The sequence below is a fragment of the Macaca fascicularis genome, chromosome 9 (assembly GCF_037993035.2).
Source record: "Macaca fascicularis isolate 582-1 chromosome 9, T2T-MFA8v1.1".
NCBI lineage: Eukaryota > Metazoa > Chordata > Mammalia > Primates > Cercopithecidae > Macaca > Macaca fascicularis.
Window position 1 is genome coordinate 1,397,187 of NC_088383.1, and position 18,711 is coordinate 1,415,897.

Below are 18,711 nucleotides of genomic sequence, written 5' to 3' on the forward strand. Positions count from 1 at the left end.
ATGTTCCTTGAAGTGGCACGAACATATTTATTTTCACGAAAATGTCTGCCAAATATCTAGGTTTGAGTACCTCACTTTATCTGTCAGTTCTTTCCAGTAAAGTGGTATTTCATGAAAAAAGCAGCTAGTTAGTTCAGCTTACAAAACAAACGTTCCCACAAGTTGTTTTGGAGACAACAGTCATAATTCAGTATGTAGCAGAAGTGCTTTATGTGTATTTTCCATTTTGTTATAGAGAATATTAGATGTGTATTGAATGGTCGAGATGATTAAAGTTAGTATTTTTTACTGCTAACCATCAGCTGAGCCTTCAGTGAGTCATAATCTTTTTGCTGGTGGAGGGTTTTGCCTCAATGTTGATGGCTGTTGATCAAGGTGGTGCTTGAAAGTTGGGGTGGCTGTCGCAGTTTCTTAAAATAATAATGAAATTTGTCACATTGACTGACTCTTCTTTTCATGGAAGGTTTTTTTTAACCCACAGGAAAACTTTTTTTTTTTTTGAAACAGAGTCTTGCTCTTTCGCCCAGGCTGGAGTGCAGTGGCGCGATCTTGGCTCACTGTAACCTCTGCCTTCTGGGTTCAAGCAATTCTCCTACCTCAGCCTCCTGAGTAGCTGGCACTATGGGTGTGCGCCACCATGTCCGGCTAATTTTTGCATTAGTAGAGCTGGGGTTTCACCATGTTGGCCAGGCTGGTCTCGAACTCCTGACCTCGTGATCTGCCCATCTTGGCCTCTCAAAGTGCTAGGATTACAGACGTGAGCCACTGCACCCGGCCAGGAAAACTTTGAAAATTGGAGTCAATCCTCTCAAACCCTGCTGCTACTTCATAAACTAAGTCTCTGGAGTATTCTAAATCCTTTGTTGTCATTTCAACAGTGTTCACATCTTCACCTGGATTAGGTTCCATCTCAAGAGACCACTTTCTTTGTTCATCCACAAGAAGCAACTGCTTATCCATTCAAGTTTTATTATGCTATTGCAGTGATTCAGTTACATCTTCAGGCAGCCATAGACTTACAAAATGTATTTCTTAAATAATGAGACTTGAAAGTCAAAATGACTCCTTGATCCACGGGCTGCAGAAGGGATGCTGTGTTAGCAGGCATGAAATCAACATTCATCTCCTTGTATATCTCCATCAGAGCTCTTGGGTGAACAGGAGCACTGTAAATCAGCAGTAATATTTTGCAAGAAAATCTTTTTTTTTTTTTTTTTCCTGAGCAGTAGGTCTCAACAGTGGGCTGAAAATATTTAGTAAACCACACTGTAAGTAGATGTGCTGTCATCCAGGCTTTGCTGTTCTATCTACACAGCAGAGGCAGAGTAGAATTAACATAACGCTTAAGGACCCTAGGATTTTCAGAATGATACATGAGCACTGGCTTCAACATAAAGTCATCAGCTGCACTAGCCCCCTAGCAAAGGTCAGCCTGTCCTTTGGAGCTCTGAAGCCAGGCTTTGACGACTCCTCTCTAGCTATGACAGTCCTAGGTGGCATCTTTTCCCAAAATAAGGTTGTTTCAACTCCAGTGAAAACCTGTGGATTAGCAAAGCCGCCATCATCAGCGATCTTAGGCAGATCTCCTGGATGACTTGCTGCTTTATCTTGCGCTTGCACTTTTTGTTTTTGAGATGGAATCTCACTCTGTTACCCAGGCTGGATGGAGTGCAGTGGCGCAATCTTGGCTTACAGCAACCTCCACCTCCTAGGTTCAAGTGATTCTCCAGCTACTCAAGAGCCACTGTGCCCGGCCACTCTTACATTTGTAGCTGGGACTACAGGCGTGTGCCACCACACCCAGCTAATTTTTGTATTTTTAGGGGAGGCAGGGTTTTACCATGTTGGCCCAGCTGGTCTCAACTGATCTACTTGCATTGGCCTCCCAAAGTGCTGGAATTACAGGCATGGTTGGCCTATCTTGCACTTTTGTATTATAGAGACAGCTTCTTCCCTTCAACCTCATGAACCAACCTCTGATAGCTTCAGATTTTTCTTTTGTAGCTTCCTTACCTCTCTCAGGCTTCAGAGAACTGAAGAGAGTTAGGGCCTTACTCTGTATTAGCCTTTGTTTAACGGAATATTGTGGCTGGTTTAATCTATACAGACCACTCAAAGTTTCTCCACATAAAGCTGTTTTATTTTCTTATCATTTGTGTATTCACTGGAGGAGCACTTCAAATTTCCTTCAAGAACTTTTCCTTTGCGTTCACAACTTGGCTGTTTCAACATGCCTTCCTCAGTATGCTTAATCATTAATCATTTCTAGCTTTTGATTTAAAGTAAGAGATGTGCAACTCATTCTTTTATGAAACACTTAGTAGCCATTTTAGGGCTATTAATTGCCAGATTTTTTTTTTTTTTTTTTTTTTTTTGAGTCAGGGTCTTGCTTTGCTGCCCATGCTGAAGTGCAGTGGCGTGATCATGGCTCACTGCAGCCTTGAACTCCTGGGCTCAAGCAATCCTCCTGCTTCAGTCTCCCAAGTAGCTGGGACTACAGGCAAGAGCCACCACCATGCCTGGCCCCTAATTTCAGTATTGCCGTGTGTCAAGGATAGGGAGTTCTGAGCAGAAGGAGACAGATAGGGAGGCAGCTGGTCAGTAGAATGGTCAGAACACATACAACATTTATTGACTCAGTATGCTGTCTTATATAGGGGTGGTTCATGGTGCCCCCCAAACAATTACGACAGTAATATCAAAGATCACTAATCACAGATCACCATAACTGATATAATAATGGAAACATTTGAAACATTCCAAGAATTACCATGACACAGAGACATGAAGTGAGCACATACTGTTAGAAAAATGGTGCCGATAGACATGCTCCATGTAGGGCTGCCACAAATCTCCACTTTGTAAGAAACATGATACCTGTGAAGTGCATGAAGTGATACGAAAACAGCTGTGCCTGTTACATGAGATATATATGTGTGTGTGTGTGTATATATATATATATAACTTAAGAATGATTATAAAGCAACATGTCAAACAGGTTATAACACTATAGTGAACTAACTATCCAAGTGTTTCAGGCACAGTTAAAATAATCAGTAATGAGGACAATGACAGGATACCTAGTAAATCTTAATTCCCTATCAAACTATGCTCATAAATGAGTCTTAGTAAATTCAGCATTGTTGCCCTGTGTCAGGGACAAATTACATGTATTTTGCATAGATGGACATGGGACAAGATAGAAATTGGTTTTCTGAGACAAGATTCCCTGCAGCTTCTGCATGAGTATGTAATTGGATACCAGGATTGCAATTGTAACTTTTTATAATTTCGGCTAGTTTTGTGTCTTTAAAAAAAATTATACTGGATAGTTATTTCAGGATACAGGGTGTTATGGGTTAAATTGTATCCCCCCCTTCAAATTCATGTGTTAAAGACCTCACTTCCAGTATTATACAATGTGACCTTATTTGGAAACAGGGTTGTTGTGGATAGGATTGGTTAACATGAGGTCATATTGGAGCAGGGCCTACCCTACTCCAATATGACTGATGTCCTCATAAAAAGAATGCTAAGTGTGCAGACAGACACGGACATGGAAAACGTCATGTGAAGACTGGTAGGGATATGCTGCCACAAGTCAAGGAATGCCCAGACGCTGAGAGCATTAACAGGCTCCCACCACAGCTTTCACAAGGAACCAATCCTGCCAATACCTTGATTTTGGATTTCAAGTCAGACCTCTGACAATAAATTTGTTTAAGCTGCCTAGTTTGCAGTATTTTGTTACTGCAGCCCTAGCACATTAACAGTGAAAAGAACATGGGCTCTGATGTCAGCCTTTAGTCTTTGCCCAGATGCACTGTTATTTTTCACTTTTGACAAGTAATTTCAACATTCCCATGCTTAAAATTCAATTCAGAGTAACTTCTACTTTATTGGATTCTTTTGGGGATTAAATTAGTTACAAAAGATGTAAGGCGACTGACCCTCAAAAAATGATTTCTTTCCCTTGTTCTGTGACAAGTCATGCACTCAGTTATTTTCAGTGACTTTTGTGGAATCCTAAATATATCAAATTAAAAAATTACATTAACGATATTCTTGGTGTTACCTGACTGTGGTGCAGTGCTGCAAAATAAAATCACCTATTAGAATGTGGGTTAGATGGGACACCGCGATTTATAAAGCTTTCTATTTGTTGCTATGCCCAGCAGAATGTCTTTGCATACCAGGCACTAAATAAAATCATGTTACTTAAATGTCACAACCTCTAAAAGTTTAAAAAATGACTTCTCTAAAGTCAAATATTTTTTCCCTGGCGTTCCTCTTACAGAATTGTTTTTAGTAATAAAGTTTTATTAATATACTTAATGCAGAAATAACTTCACTTTTTTTTTTTTCCGGTAATCTGGATCCCCTAAATAGAATGCTAAATTTGTTTCTCGTGCAACAAACAAGTTACCGCTTCTGACTCTTCTTCTTGAGCTTCATTTTTGTTTTTGTTTTTTTTTTTTTGAGACGGAGTCTCGCTCTGTCCCAGGCTGGAGTGCAGAGGCGCGATCTCGGCTCACCGCAACCTCCGCCTCCCGGGTTCAAGCGATTCTCCTGCCTCAGCCTTCTGAGTAGCTGGGACTACAGGCGCGCACCATCATGCTTCTCTAATTTTTGTATTTTTACAGAGATAGTGTTTCACCACACTGGCCCGGCTGGTCTCGAACTCCTGATCTCGTGATACGAACGCCTTGGCCTCCTAAAGTGTTGGGATTACAGGCGTGAGCCACCGCGCCCGGCCTTGAGCTTCATTTTTAAAGGAAGGAGCAGGAATGTTAACCTACATAGAAAAAAAATGCTTTCACGCTTTTGATTTACTCTAGGCGCGGCTAGAGCTTTCTGCAGAGCGTTGAGACGGCTGTTTACGTAAAGACCATCATGCGGCGTTTCCAACCTAGATTCTAAGAAAAAAGCGGCCCAAGTCCCACCTTTCGCAGGGAACAGCTGATTCTGTTTTTCCTTCCCAGCCAATGGTGATCAAAAGCTTCAGGACGCGGGTGAGTCACTGCGGAGGAGCCGAACACTGACCGCGCCGTCCCCGCCAGGCTACCGGGCGGCCGGCAGCACAGCCCCGAGCGCAGACCGCCCCGGGTCTCAGGCCTCAGGAGGACCCCACCGCAGGCTCGCTACCCTCCCGCCTCGGTTGCCAGGCTGCGGGGCAGATGGACTCGGAGCGCCCCGCCGGTGAGTAGCTACGACCTCCGAGGCCACCTCTCGCGACCCGCTCGGCGGCAGGAGTAGGTGACCAGGATGGGGGCGTTGGCCCAGCAGCCGAAAAGGGTCTCCAGCGCGCTCGGACCCCTCGGGGCTGCGGGGCGGAAGCTGGGGCGTGACTTCCGGCGCCGCCGGGTGTGGGGCGGAGGTGTGGGGCGGCTTCCGGCGGCCCCAGAGGCGCGGGACTTCCGGCGCCGCCGGAAGTGCATTAGTGCTAGGTTGGGGTTGTGGGGTCGGGGCAGTGCGGGGACAGCCGGTGTCCTGCGCGTCTTCGGGTCAGTACTGGGGGCCGCGTCGTAGGAACTCACTGGCTGTGCGCGACCCGGGCTGGCTCCGGGGGTAGCGGGCGCGGCTGCTGTGACAGGTGAGTGCCGCCATCTTCCTACCTGTCGGGCGCCGAGTCCTTCCCCGGATGCCCCGAAGAGGAGTCGGGACACTGCAGGGCTCAAGGGGGTGCAGGGGCAGTCGGGGCATAGTGGGGGATGGGTGCAGGTGGGCTCGGAATGCAGAGGATCCATGGTGGTGCAGGAGGGGTCGGGTCCCTGGAGGGCCCGTGGCGGTGCAGGAAGGGCGGTGGTGCAGAAGGGTTAAGGGTGCAGGAGAAGTCGGGGCGCAGGAGAAGTCCGTGGCGGTGCCAGAGGGACCAGGGTGCGGGAGGGATCGGGGCCCGGGGCAGTGCAGAAGAGGTCGGAGTCCAGGAAGAGTTGGGGGCGCTGGAGGGCCCGGGGCGGTGCTGGAGGGGTTGGGGGCAGAAGGGTTCGACCCGGGGTCTCTCCCCTCCCCCTTTGCTTCGGCCTGGGCATCCCGGGGAAGTGCGTCTCCAGGGAAGCACTTGGGAGGCCCTTCGGAGAGGAGAATGGCTTTCCTTCTATCCAGAGAGTGGGGATGGTCAGCTTCAAGAAGGGTGGTGAGTGCAGAGTGGCGGATGCTGAAGTGATTAACACAGCGCCATGATATTGTTCCTCTTTTGAAGACTTCCTTTTCCTTCCTTTCCCCCTGTAAGCAGCCACCGCTGGAGGGAAACATTATTTTAAGACAGCTGTTCACCGGAATAACACAAGAGCAACAATAATGTACTCATTTACTAAACAAAGTTGAATAAATAAAATTTTTCAGGTTGTGAGCGAAAATATCTTAAGGTCTGCCAGGTTTTTAGAGATTTTGTCATTTATCTTAAACGGTAAAACATTTGTCCCTTGAAGCTAATACCATTGTAGAAAAGTGTTAATTGCTTAGAAGTTTCATTTATTGACCTTCAAGTGTTTTTCTCTTAAATTCAGTATGTTGGCCTGTGAGTTACGGTCATAAAAGTATTGCAGGAATTGTTTACCTCTGAATGAGAAAGCTCAAGATAGTTATATCTCCAGGATCTTTCTTCCTCTTCTGAACTTCCCCCAACCCCAGCACACACGCACATTGTTCTGGTTACTTTCCTGATCAAATTCGAGTCTTTCAAAATAGCTTTTGAAATGTCCCAGTAGTTGAACACGGTATCTAAATATGAACTGACCAATGTGGAACAAATGGAGTTGTCTGTTATCCCCTGGGTTTGGACGCTGCCTTTCTATTAATACTGCTCACAGGAGACAGAGTAGGGACTCGTGTACACCAGCCACGTCTCATAACAGCAGCGTGACCTTGGGGAGGCCTTCCTAAGTTCCCACTTCCTGTCCTCTAACATGGTGTTCATATCAGCCTCATTTTGTTATTGGGAAGGTTATGTTATGTAATATATGCCAGCCATTCTTGCAAAGTGCTGTATATGGGAGATCTTGAGTGAGTGTGTTTCCCTTCTCCTCTTCTTGGGTAGCTATGTTAGACTGTTCACTTTGGGCGTTTGCCCTGAACTAAAATCCCTAAGACCCTTTCCCCGAGGTGAAACTAAGAGTTTTCTTATTTATCTTGTCTTATTTTTTCAGGGAAAAGATTTTACATCTGTTGAATTTCATCCTTGGTTTAAACTTGTTCTTTTAACTACTGAGATCTTTTGAAAATCTTGATGGCTATTTATCCAATTAATGATATTTCCTAATTCATTGTCATCCACAGAATTGATGGCATATGTATTCCGTGCCTTCATTTCGTCAATGACAAAACATTTTAAGCAGGTTAATTCTGATGACAGATTTCTGAGGTTGCCTATAGAGACCATTCTCTTCCGCGATATTGCTCAGAAGTTGAATTTGGTGTCTCAGCCCACTAGGAATTCATCTAACAGTGTTATTATGATAAAATGTTACTACAAACTTGATTAAACTTCTGGTGGAAATTCCATCACATTTTATTCAATTTTCAATTTATTTCTCCAATTTATTTTTAATGCCATGTGGAAATTATATTCCTTAACCATTTTGCATTTGATTAACATTTATGAAATTAACCATTTAAGCAAGTGTTTTTGCTTCGATGAAAGAAAAATGTTTAAAATCCTACTGGATATGAAACTGAAAGTAATGTTTTGTGTTTTTTTGTTTCAAATGAAAATGTAAATTAAGAATTCGTTGGCAGGGCATGGTGGCTCACACCTGTAATCCCAGCACTTTGAGAGGCTGAGGCGGGTGGGTCACTTGAGGTCAGCAGTTCAAGACCACCCTCGCCAACATGGTGAAGCCCCGTCTCTACTAAAAATGCAAAAATCAGCTGGGCATGGTGGTGAGCACTTGTAATCCCAGCTACTCGGGAGGCTGGGGCAGGAGAATCACTTGAACTCAGGAGGCAGAGGTTGTGGTAAGGCGAGATAACGTCACTGCACTCCAGCCTGGGTGACAGAGTGAGACTCTGTCTCAAAAAAAAAAAAAAAAAAAAAAAAGAAAAGGAAAAAAATATATAGAAAAGAATCTATTGAGAAAGAGCAGAAAGCTAAGTGTGTATTGATGCTATTTAATATTACAGCATTTCTGTCTCCCAGGCTGGAGTGCAGTGGCATGATCTCAGCTCACTGCAGCCTCCACCTCCCAGGGTGGAACAATTCTCGTGTCTCAGCCTCCCGGGTAGTTGGGAGGCGTGTACCATCACGCCCAGCTGATTTTTGTATTTTAGTAGAGAAGGGGTTGCACCATGTTGGCCAGGCTGGTCTTGAACTCCTGACCTCAGGTGATCCACCTGCCTCAGCCTCCCAAAGGGTTGGGATTACAGGCGTGAGCCACCATGCCTGGCCCAATATTACAGCATTTCTAAAGATGAGGAATTTAGCCTGCTAACACAAAATGTGTTTATGGGTTTCATTAATTTGTTGAATGTTTGACCAGTGCCTGTTTTGTGGAGAGCACTGTGCTGCATCAAAGCTGTGTGCCTATTGTTTCTGACTGCTTACAAACAGTAGGGGTATATTACGTACATGGCATGGCAACATATACTAGGGGCAGATGATTTGGACAGACTGTAAATCAGTTAAGAGTTCAGAAGGAGAGTTTATTCTGTTAAATCCATGGTAGGATAAAGAGATTGAATTTTTAGAAGGGACTATTTATAGTTTCTTGAAAATAATGTTTTATTAAAAACCAGAAGAACATTTAATCTACATAAGCCTTCTTTTTAATATGGTAATCTGCCCAATAATATTGGGTAAATGTCAATATTTTGAAGGAAAATAATTACGTTTTGGAATCTCAGGTTTCTCTCTGTTTATATTTAGGTAAAACAGTGCATAGAGGTTAAAGGTGGTTATATTTGGAGTGAAGAAGTGTGTTTTTTCTCTTTACATTCTATAATCAGTTTATTAGTGTTTAGTCTGTTAAATACAATTGGATGCCACATAACAAATGATGTTTTGGTCAACAACAGACCTCATGTAAGATGGTGGTACCATAAGATTGTAATACTCTATTTTTACTGTACCTTTTCTATGTGTAGTTATGTTTAGATACACAAATAGATACCATTGTGTTATAGTTACTTGCAGTATTCAATACGGTAACATGCTGTGCAGGGTTGTAGGCTAGGAGCAGCAGGCTCAGCCATCTAGCCTAGGTGTGGAGTAGGCTGTACATCTAGCTTTGTGTGAGTATACTCTGATGTTCCCACAGTGACGAAATCACCTAACGACACATCTCTTAGAACTTGTCCCTATCCTTAAGCGATGATATGACTGTATTGAAAGGCTCTTAATTGGATTTGAGAACTCTGTCTCATAGGGATGTTATGAGGATTAGTGACTCTTTGTATTTATTGATCCATTTAAGCCTTACAGCAATTATTTGTAGTAGCTCTTCAGCCTCTGGTAGATCTGCCAGTCCACCAACTTTCTTCCAGTATCTCTCCATTAATTCTTTCTGTTTTCACTTCCCTTGTCTATTTTAGATCCATGGTATACCATTTAAGTAGTTGTTTTACAAACACCTGCCACTTCCTTGCCCCTCTTCCCATGATACCAACCTGAAAACCCCCTAAACTGGTTATTAAACATTTAAATAAGATTTTTGCTACTATTAGGTTGCATCCTAATCCAAAAATTCAAAATCCATAGTGCTCCAAAATCCAAACCTTTTTGAGTGCTAACACGACACAAGTGGAAATTTCCACACCTCACTTTGTGACAGACAGGTTGTAGTTAAAATGTGGGTTTGCAACATAGTTTATTCAGGATCCCCTAGGGCAAAATAAAATTACCTTCAGGGGGCCTGCCGTGGTGGCTCACGCATGTAATCCCAGCACTTTGGGAGGCCGAGCTGGGTAGATCACTTGAGGCCAGGAGTTCGAAACCAGCCTTGCCAACATGGGAAACCCCCTCTCTCCTAAAAATACAAAAATTAGCTGGGCATGGTGTTGGGTGCCTGTAATTCCAGCTACTTGGGAGGTTGAGGCAGGATAATTGCTTGATCCCGGGAGACGGAGGTTGCAGTGAACCGAGATTGTGCCACCGTACTCCATCCTGGGCTACAGTGGAGACTCCATCTCAAAAAAAAAAAAAAAAAAAAATTACCTTCAGGCTATTTGCATGAGGTATATATGAAACATAAATGAACTTTGTGTTTCGCCTTGGGTCCCATCCCTAGGATATCTCATTATGTATATGTGGATATTCCAAAATCTGAAAGCGTCTGAATTCTGAAACACTTCTGGTCTTGAGCTTTTTTTTTGGTGGGGGGCCAAGGACTGAGTTTCCATGGAGGATCTGGTGTGAAAGGAAAGAAGTAGTGATAGGACCAGTACAGATGCTGGGAAAAAATGTGGAGGGTGTGAATACAGAGACGATAAGTATTACTGCAGTATGAAAAAGTCTGTATTTGGTGCCAAGTTCCATGGAGATGATTATAGGAAATGCATACATTTGGTTGCAGTTGATCAGCAGAAAAAGATTGCGAGCGGTATTGATTATTTTGTGAAGTGGCGAAGAAAGCAAGCTAAACCAAAGAGAACACCATGTAACTTATGGAGAGGCTGGAAAACCCAGTGAGATAAAATAAGTGATCTAAAACTTATAATTTTGATGAGAAAGGAGAGTTGATATTGTAATCTCTGCATTTTTGGTAACCAGCTTGTAGAATGTCTGGAATGCAGAGGAATGTTTCTACAGATGAAGTTCTTAAGAGAGGGAAGGGAAACCCTTTGCTGGTTTTATTTGCTTCATTTAACTGAAGACAAAGTCTCCCTTGTTCTCTGAGGCCGTATCAGGACAGCTTTCACAGGCTTTTGATGTGGTTTCTTTTTTTCCTTTACAAAACATACTCTATAAACTACAAAGTAACTGTGTTTTATGTTGTAAAGCAAGACTTGCTTTCTTCTCCTTTAAAAATAGGCCTACACATATGCAATTTCAGAATAAAAGATGATTCTTGACTTTGTGCTTGCAGAAAGATGGAGACTTATTTTTCCTTATTCCTCCCACTATGTACATCTAAAAACACTGGCCATATATAAAACAAATGTAAGAGTGGGCCGGGTGCAGTGGCTCACGCCTGTAATCCCAGCACTTTGGGAGGCTGAGGCAGGCGGATCACAAGGTCAGGAGTTCGGGACCAACCTGGCCAATATGGTGAAACCCCGTCTCCACTGAAAATACAGTAATTAACCAGGTGTGCTGGTGGGTGCCTGTAGTCCCAGCTACTCGGGAAGCTGAGGCAGGAGAATTGCTTGAACCTAGCAGACAGAGGTTGCAGTGAGCCGAGATTGTGCGCCACTGCACTCCAGCCTAGAGAATAGAGCAAGACTCTGTCAAAAAAAAAAAAAAAAAAAAAAAGACTGAAAGATGGAGAAAAGAAAGTAGGCTTGCTTCGTACATTGGGACCACAGAAATGACACGAAACTTAGTTCTCTGGGTTTTCTTTTTGCCTCATGTATCTCACACGTTGTGCTGGATAAGCTAGCAGTGCAGGTATAAAAGGGCTCAGACAAAACAAGGCCCAAGAAAAGCCTGCTGTCTGGCTGAAAGACCAGGAAAGGGGCAGCCTACGTAGCGGAGAACTTTTCAACGGTGAGTGCTTTCCTCCAGCTAAATACCGTAGGAAACACTGCAGCACCACCCTCACCCTGCTAATCAGAGGCTGGGCAGGTACTTCAGATTCCTACTCATGACAAGCTGGGATGAGATGCTCTTCTCTGCAGGGTTGCTGTCAGAGAAGGCTGGCTGAGGAGTTGGGGTTTTACTTCTGGGTGGTGACAGAGCACAGCCTCCTTCCTGCTAGGATGTCATAAGAGGGACCTTGCAAAACTCAAGAACTTTACTGCTGCCCTGTGGTCATGAGGCCACCCCTCCGTGGTGTGGGGGAGACTGTGTAGGGAGCAGCAGGAGGCAGCCCTGATTCAGCCTTGGTGGTGGGAGTGGAGGTTTGGGAGGAGGCTGAACTTCCCTTCTCATGCAGGGGTCCGTGGAGGCCGAGTGGGAATCTCAGCTTCCACCTCACTGTCCACATCCACCTGGCAGAGGCCTGCTCTAACAGAAGACTTACATCAGATCCTGAGTCTGATGTCAGGATTTCAATGGAAAATCGCGTAAAGTATAAAAATCTTACTTTCCTCTATGCTGCTTTACCTTCCCCATTTATAACGTAATCATAAATATTTCCTCCATATACACTGAGAACCACACCACAGTTATGGAAAAACCTCACCACACTCATAGGAAAATATCAGCCTGAATAAGAAAAGACCACTGATGCCAACGTAGAGATGACGCAGACTTTAGAATTATTTAACAAGGACCTTAAAGCAGCGATCGTAAAAATGTTTCAATAACCAATTAACATTCGAGACAAATGACAAATAGCCTCAGGAAGAAAATACAGGATGTAAAAAAGAAACACAACATTTTAGAAGGGAAAAATAGAATATGTGAAATAAATTCCGTGGATGCCTCAGCAGCAGAAAGGAGAGGAAAGACAAAAGAAGCTGTCAGTTTGAAGACAGAACAACCGAAGTTACCCAGTCTGAACAGCAGAGAGAATGTAGACTGGAAAAAAGTGAGCAGAGCCTCAGGGGCCGTGGGACTTTAACAGAAGATGCAATATTTGTGTCGTCAGAGGTCTAGAAAGAGGACAGGGTGGGGGGATGTGGAGGTGGGAGAACGTGTCTGAAGAAATCACTGCTGTATGTTTCCTAAATTTGGCAAGCCATACGCCTTCAGACTCAAGAAGCAGCATAAGCCCAAAGAAGATAAACACAAAGATGCTAAGACACATCCAGGCAAACTTCTGAAAACTGAAGACAGAAGAGTGGTAAGAGAGATACCACTTGACCTGTAGTGGGAAACAATTTGAGTGACAATGTATCTTTTTTTTTTTTTTTGATATGGAGTCTTGCTCTGTCACCCAGGCTGGAGTGCAGTGGTGTGATCTCAGCTCACTACAACCTCTGCCTCCCAGGTTCAAGCAGTTCTCCTGCCCCAGCCTCCCAAGCAGCTGGGACTACAGGCAACGCCACACCACCCCTGGCTAGTTTTGTATTTTTAGTAGAGACGGGGTTTCACTATGCTAGCCAGGCTGGTCTTGAACTCCTGACCTCAGGTGATCTGCCCGCCTCGGCTTCCCCCACGCCTGCTGGGATTACAGTCGTGAGCCACCGTGCCTGGCCTGACAGTGGATCTTGTGGAGGGCATAAGGAAGTGGCAGGACATTTTTCAGGTGCTGAAGGAAAAGGACTATCAACTCAGAAATTTATATCAAGTGAAAATTTCCTTCACATGATTTATCTCCAGCTGATCTACTCTGTGAAAATAACAAGTAAAGGAAATTCTCTAAACTGAAAGGAAATGATAAAAGAAACGTGGGAACATCAGGAGGGAAGAACAAACAATGGACAGCAAAAATATCGATCAATTCAGCATTCATTTATTTTCTAAATTACGTTTAGAATTTGAAGCATAACTGTGGTGTGGTTCTCAGTGTATGTGGAGGATATATTTATGATTACGTTATAAATGGGGAAAGGTAAAGAAGCATAGAGGAAAGTAAGGTTTTATAATTTATGTGAACTGGTAAAATGTTGATAATCAGTAGACTACAGTAAGTTGTAAATGTATAATGTAAAATCTAGAGCTACCACTAAAAAAGTTATACAAAAGAGGCAAACTCAGAAATACTGTAGGTAAATAAATATGAAATTATAAAAAATGTTTACCCTAGAAGAAGGCAGGAAAAGAAGGCAAAGGAGAGAAGAGAGGGAGAGAGAATGAATGATACACCATGCAAAGTGCAGTTTATTTTGTGGCTGCAAGGTTGGATCAATATTTGAAAGTCATCAGTGTAATTGGTCCTGTCAGTAGGTCAAAAAAGAAAAGCTACTCAGAAAAAAACATGATAGAATTCAGCACTCATTTGTGAAAGAAACCCAGAAAATAAATGATAGAGGGAAACGTTTTCAATTTGATAAACAGCATCTACAAAAAAATCTACAGCTAGCATCAAACTTAATGGTGAATAACACTATTTTCACCCATATATTCAGGGCAAAGCAAGGATGTTTGCTGTCACTATAGTAATTTAAGATAGTACTGGGATTTGTAGCCAAATCAATAAGGTACTAAAAGGAAACAGAAGGCTTACAAACCACAAAGGAAGAAATAAAACTGTCCTTTTTTTTTTTAGATGACATAATAGTTGACATAGAAAATCCCAAGGAATCCACAAAAAATCCTGAAATTTAAGTAAGTTCAGCAAGAACGTACACGTTTAATACATAAAATCCAGTTGTAATTATACTAGCAGTTAACATGTGGAAACCAAAATAAAAATGCAGTAGCATTTAAACTTACACACAAAAAAGAGAGACGTTAGTGTAAAATGGAGAAGATACATAGGACTTTTTTTGTTTTGTTTTGTTTTGTTTTGAGAGGGAGTCTCGCTCTGTCGCCCAGGCTGGAGTGCAGTGGATGGATCTCAGCTCACTGCAAGCTCCGCCCCACGGGTTCCTGCCATTCTCCTGCCTCAGCCTCCCGAGTAGCTGGGACTACAGGCGCCGCCACCTTGCCCGGCTAAGTTTTTGTATTTTTTAGTAGAGACGGGGTTTCACCGTGTTAGCCAGGATGGTCTTGATCTCCTGATCTCGTGATCCGCCCGCCTCTGCCTCCCAAAGTGCTTAGATTACGGGGGTGAGCCACTGCGTCCGGCCCGATACTAGGACTTTTATGCAGAAAAATCCTTGGCATTGAGGAAAGTAAGATCTTAATAAATACTGTATTCATAGATTAAAACACTCAATAAATATACCATTTCTCCCCAGATTGATGTACAGATTTAACACAATTCCTATCAAGATCCCAGCACGATTTTTGTAGATATGTAAAAGATTATTCTAAAATGTAAAAGGACAAAGGACTAGAACAGCTATAACAAAATGGAGAAAGATTTAATAGGAATCACTGTAACTGATTTTAAGACTTATACAGAACAATAATAGAAAGTGCTTCTATTAGTCTATTTTCATACTGCTGATAAAGACATACCTGAGATTGGGCAATTTACAAAGGAAAGAGGTTTATTGGACTTACAGTTCCATATGGCTGGGGAGGTCTCACAATCATGGCAGAAGGCAAGGCGGAGTGAGTCAGGGAGGAGTGAGTCACATCCTACCTGGATGGCGGCAGGCAGAGAGGGAGAGCTTGTGCAGGAAAACTCCCCCTTACAGAACCGTCAGATCTGGTGAGACTTACTCACTATCACGAGAACAGCACGGGAAAGACCTGCCCCTCCATGATTCAGTTACCTCCCACTGGGTCCTTCCCACAACACATGGGAATTCAAGATGAGATTTAGATGGGGACATAGCCAAACCATATCACTGCTGTTGGTGGAAGGATAAATATGAAGGTCAGTGAAACAGAATAGAGAACCAAGAAAACCCCATACAAATATAGCGAGTTGATTTTTTGACAGAGGTCCAAAGCAGTTCAATCTAGGATGGATCATCTTCAACAAATGGGGCTGGGATAACTGGATACACAGGTGAAAACAAACAACAAAAAAACATTGACTTAAATTTTACACCTTATAAAAAGGTAAGTACCATATAGGTAATAAATTTAGATGTGAAACAGAAAACTATAAAAAATTCAGGAGAAAACAGGAGAAAATTTTTGGCCCCTAGGGATTCATGAAAAGTTCTTATCATGACTTTAAAAGTGTGATGCGTAGAAAAAAAATTATCAAAATTAAAGAGGTGTTGTGTTGTGAAAAACTCTGTTAGAATGAAAAGCAACAGATTGGGAGAAATGATTTGCAGTTTAACCTATGTGACATATAATTCGTACTATAGAGTATAAAGAACTCTTAAATCTCAACACTAAAAAACCCAAATAATACTATTAGAAAATGGGAGTGAAGAGGCACCTCACTGAGGAGGATATGTGGATGACAAGCACGTGAAAAGATAGTGTCACTAGCCATCAGGGAAATGTAAATTAAGACCACAGTGAGATACTACACAGCTAACGGAACAGCTAAATAAAAAAATAGTGACACAGGGATGCCTGCACTTGCGGGTTTACACAGCACTGTTCGCAATAGCAAAGGTGTGGAATCAACCTGAGTGCCCATTGACGGATGACTACATAAAATGTGCACACACACACACTCTGCAATACCATTCAGCCCTAAGAAGAATGAAATCATGCCATTCACAGCAACATGGATAGAACCAGAGGCCATTATTTTAAGTGAAATAAGCCAAGCACAAAAAGTTATGTTCTCACTTACGTGTGGGAGCTAAAAAATGTGAACATATAGAGGTAAACAGTAGAAAAATAGATAATAGAGACTGGGAAGGTTGAGTTGGGGGAGGAGGGAGGCTAGGGAGAAGAGAGTTAAAAGGTACAAACATACAGTGTGATAGAGGGAATACATTCAGAGTAGGGTGAGTGTCCTTAAGAAAATAGTATTTTAGGCTAGGTGCGGTGGCTCACGCCTGTAATCCCAGCACTTTGGGAGGCTGAGGCAGGTGGATCATGAGGTTAGGAGATGGAGACCATCCTGGTTAACATGGTGAAACCCCATCTCTACTAAAAATACAAAAAATTAGCTGGGCATGGTGGTGGACGCCTGTAATCCCAGCTACTGGGGAGGCTGAGGCAGGAGAATGGCCTGAACCCAGGAGGCGGAGCTTGTAGTGAGCCCAGATCGCGCCACTGCACTCCAGCCTGGGCGACAGGGAGATTCCGTCTCAAAAAAAAACAAAAAACAAAAAACAGTATTTACTGGGGTGGTGGACCCCCTAAATTGCCTGTCTTGATGACTATGCGTTATATACATGGCACAAAATTTCTCATATATGACATAAACTTGCATAAAAAAGTAGTGACAATACCAAATGCTGCTGAGGATGTAGATAACTGAATTTCTCGTGTGTTGTTGATGGGAATGTAGAATGAAACAGCCACCCTGGAAAATACTGATAGTTTGACACTTTCTTGGAAAAAAACCACAAAAACTAAACATGATTAAACATAAGCAATTCTGTTTCCAGGTATGCCCAAGAGAAATAAAAGTATCTACATATAAGAAACTTGTGCATTAACATTCATAATAACCTAAAAAATGAAAACAACCAAATGTCTATCAGTTGTATTTAGCAATGAAAGGGAATACATTACCACTATGCTACAACACAGATGGACTTTGAAATCATTGTCCTAACTGAAAGAAGCCAGTTGTAATAGACCAGAGTGTATATTGTATGATTCCATTTTTATGAAATGGCCAGAACAGGCAGATTCATATGGAGAGAAAGTAAATTAGTGGTTGTCTAAGGCTAGCTGGGATGTGGGTGGGAGGAATGAGGAGTGAAGGCAAATGGGTGTGGGGTTTCTTTTTGGGGTGATAAAAATGTACAGTTGATTGTGGTAATGATTGCACAACTTCCTGAATATACTGAGTCATTAATAGGTGTCTTACATTGGTGTGTGAATCATATATCAAGATTTCTTTTAAAGCTAAATATACATTTACCCTGTGACTGAGCACCCTTATCCTTGGGCCGTTTATCCAAAAGAAATGAGAACTTAGGTTCACATAAAACCCTGTATATTATTGTTCATGGCAACTTTATTAGTAATAGTAAAAAAATGGAAAGTATATATAAATATGTGTATATATGTATATATATTTTACATCAGGTGAATGGTTAAACAAATGGTTAATGGTTAAATGTCCATACTGTGGATGCTAGCTAGTAATAAAAAGGAAGAAACTTGATACATGCAGAAAATTGGTTGGATCGTAGCCATTAAATTGAGTGGAAAAAATCTCAAAAAGTGTGCATGCTCTTTGATCATATTTATGTAACATTCTCAAAATGACAAAGTTGTAGAGTTGGGTACAGATTAATGGTTATCAGGAGTCGAGGGATGGTGCCAGGGAGTTGGAGTAACTAGTGGGTGATCTGTATGGTGAGGGGAGTGTTTCGTATCTTGAACATGTGGCACCTAAAGGAATTTATGTATGTAACAGAGTGACAACTATACACACATTATACTAATGTCATTTTGTTGGTTTAATGAAATTAACAAATTGTACTGTAATGATGTAAGATCTAACCACTGGGGAAATAGGGACCATCTTTGCAACTTTCTGTGAATCTGCAGTTATGTCAAAATAAAAAGTTGAGGCCAGGCACGATAGCTCAGATCTGTAATCCCAGCACTTTGGGAGGCCGAGGTGGGTGGATCACCTGAGGTCAGGAGTTTGAGACCAACCTGGTCAACATGGCAAAACCCTGTCTCTACTAAAAATACAAAAATTAGCTGGGCATGGTGGTGCATGCCTATAGTCCCAGTTACTCAGGAGGCTGAGGCACGAGGTTCTTGCTTGAAACTGGGGGATGGAGGTTGCAGAGAGCCAAGATCACACCACTGCACCCCAGCCTAGGAGACAGAGCAAGACTCCGTCTCAAAAAAAAAAAAAAAGTGGAGACTTCATAACTCACACGACTGTTTTGGTTGAGAGTTACTAGAAGCTTGTGATTAAAGCTTTTAAAAACTGTCCTAAATAATAGGCAAGCTGTCTTCCAGGTTTCTAACATTTTTGGGTTATGCTTGGCTTTTAAAGAGGTTTTCGT

The 18,711-nt window shown here is 42.5% G+C and overlaps 1 protein-coding gene across 15 annotated transcripts in view; it reads left to right on the forward strand.

The window, feature by feature from the left end:
• Positions 1-5,046: 5,046 nt before the first annotated feature.
• The window catches only part of WDR37 (WD repeat domain 37), a 75,423-nt gene continuing 61,758 nt past the window's right edge, over positions 5,047-18,711 (forward strand). For 8 of the 15 annotated variants that reach the window (XR_012417320.1, XR_012417322.1, XR_012417326.1 and 5 more), the window contains exon 1: positions 5,420-5,593. The gene's annotated coding sequence lies outside the window, so the exon portion shown is untranslated. Of the gene's footprint in view, positions 5,594-18,711 lie in introns of all 15 variants that reach the window. The other 7 variants (XR_012417321.1, XR_012417325.1, XM_015455480.3 and 4 more) reach the window with 2 other exon arrangements.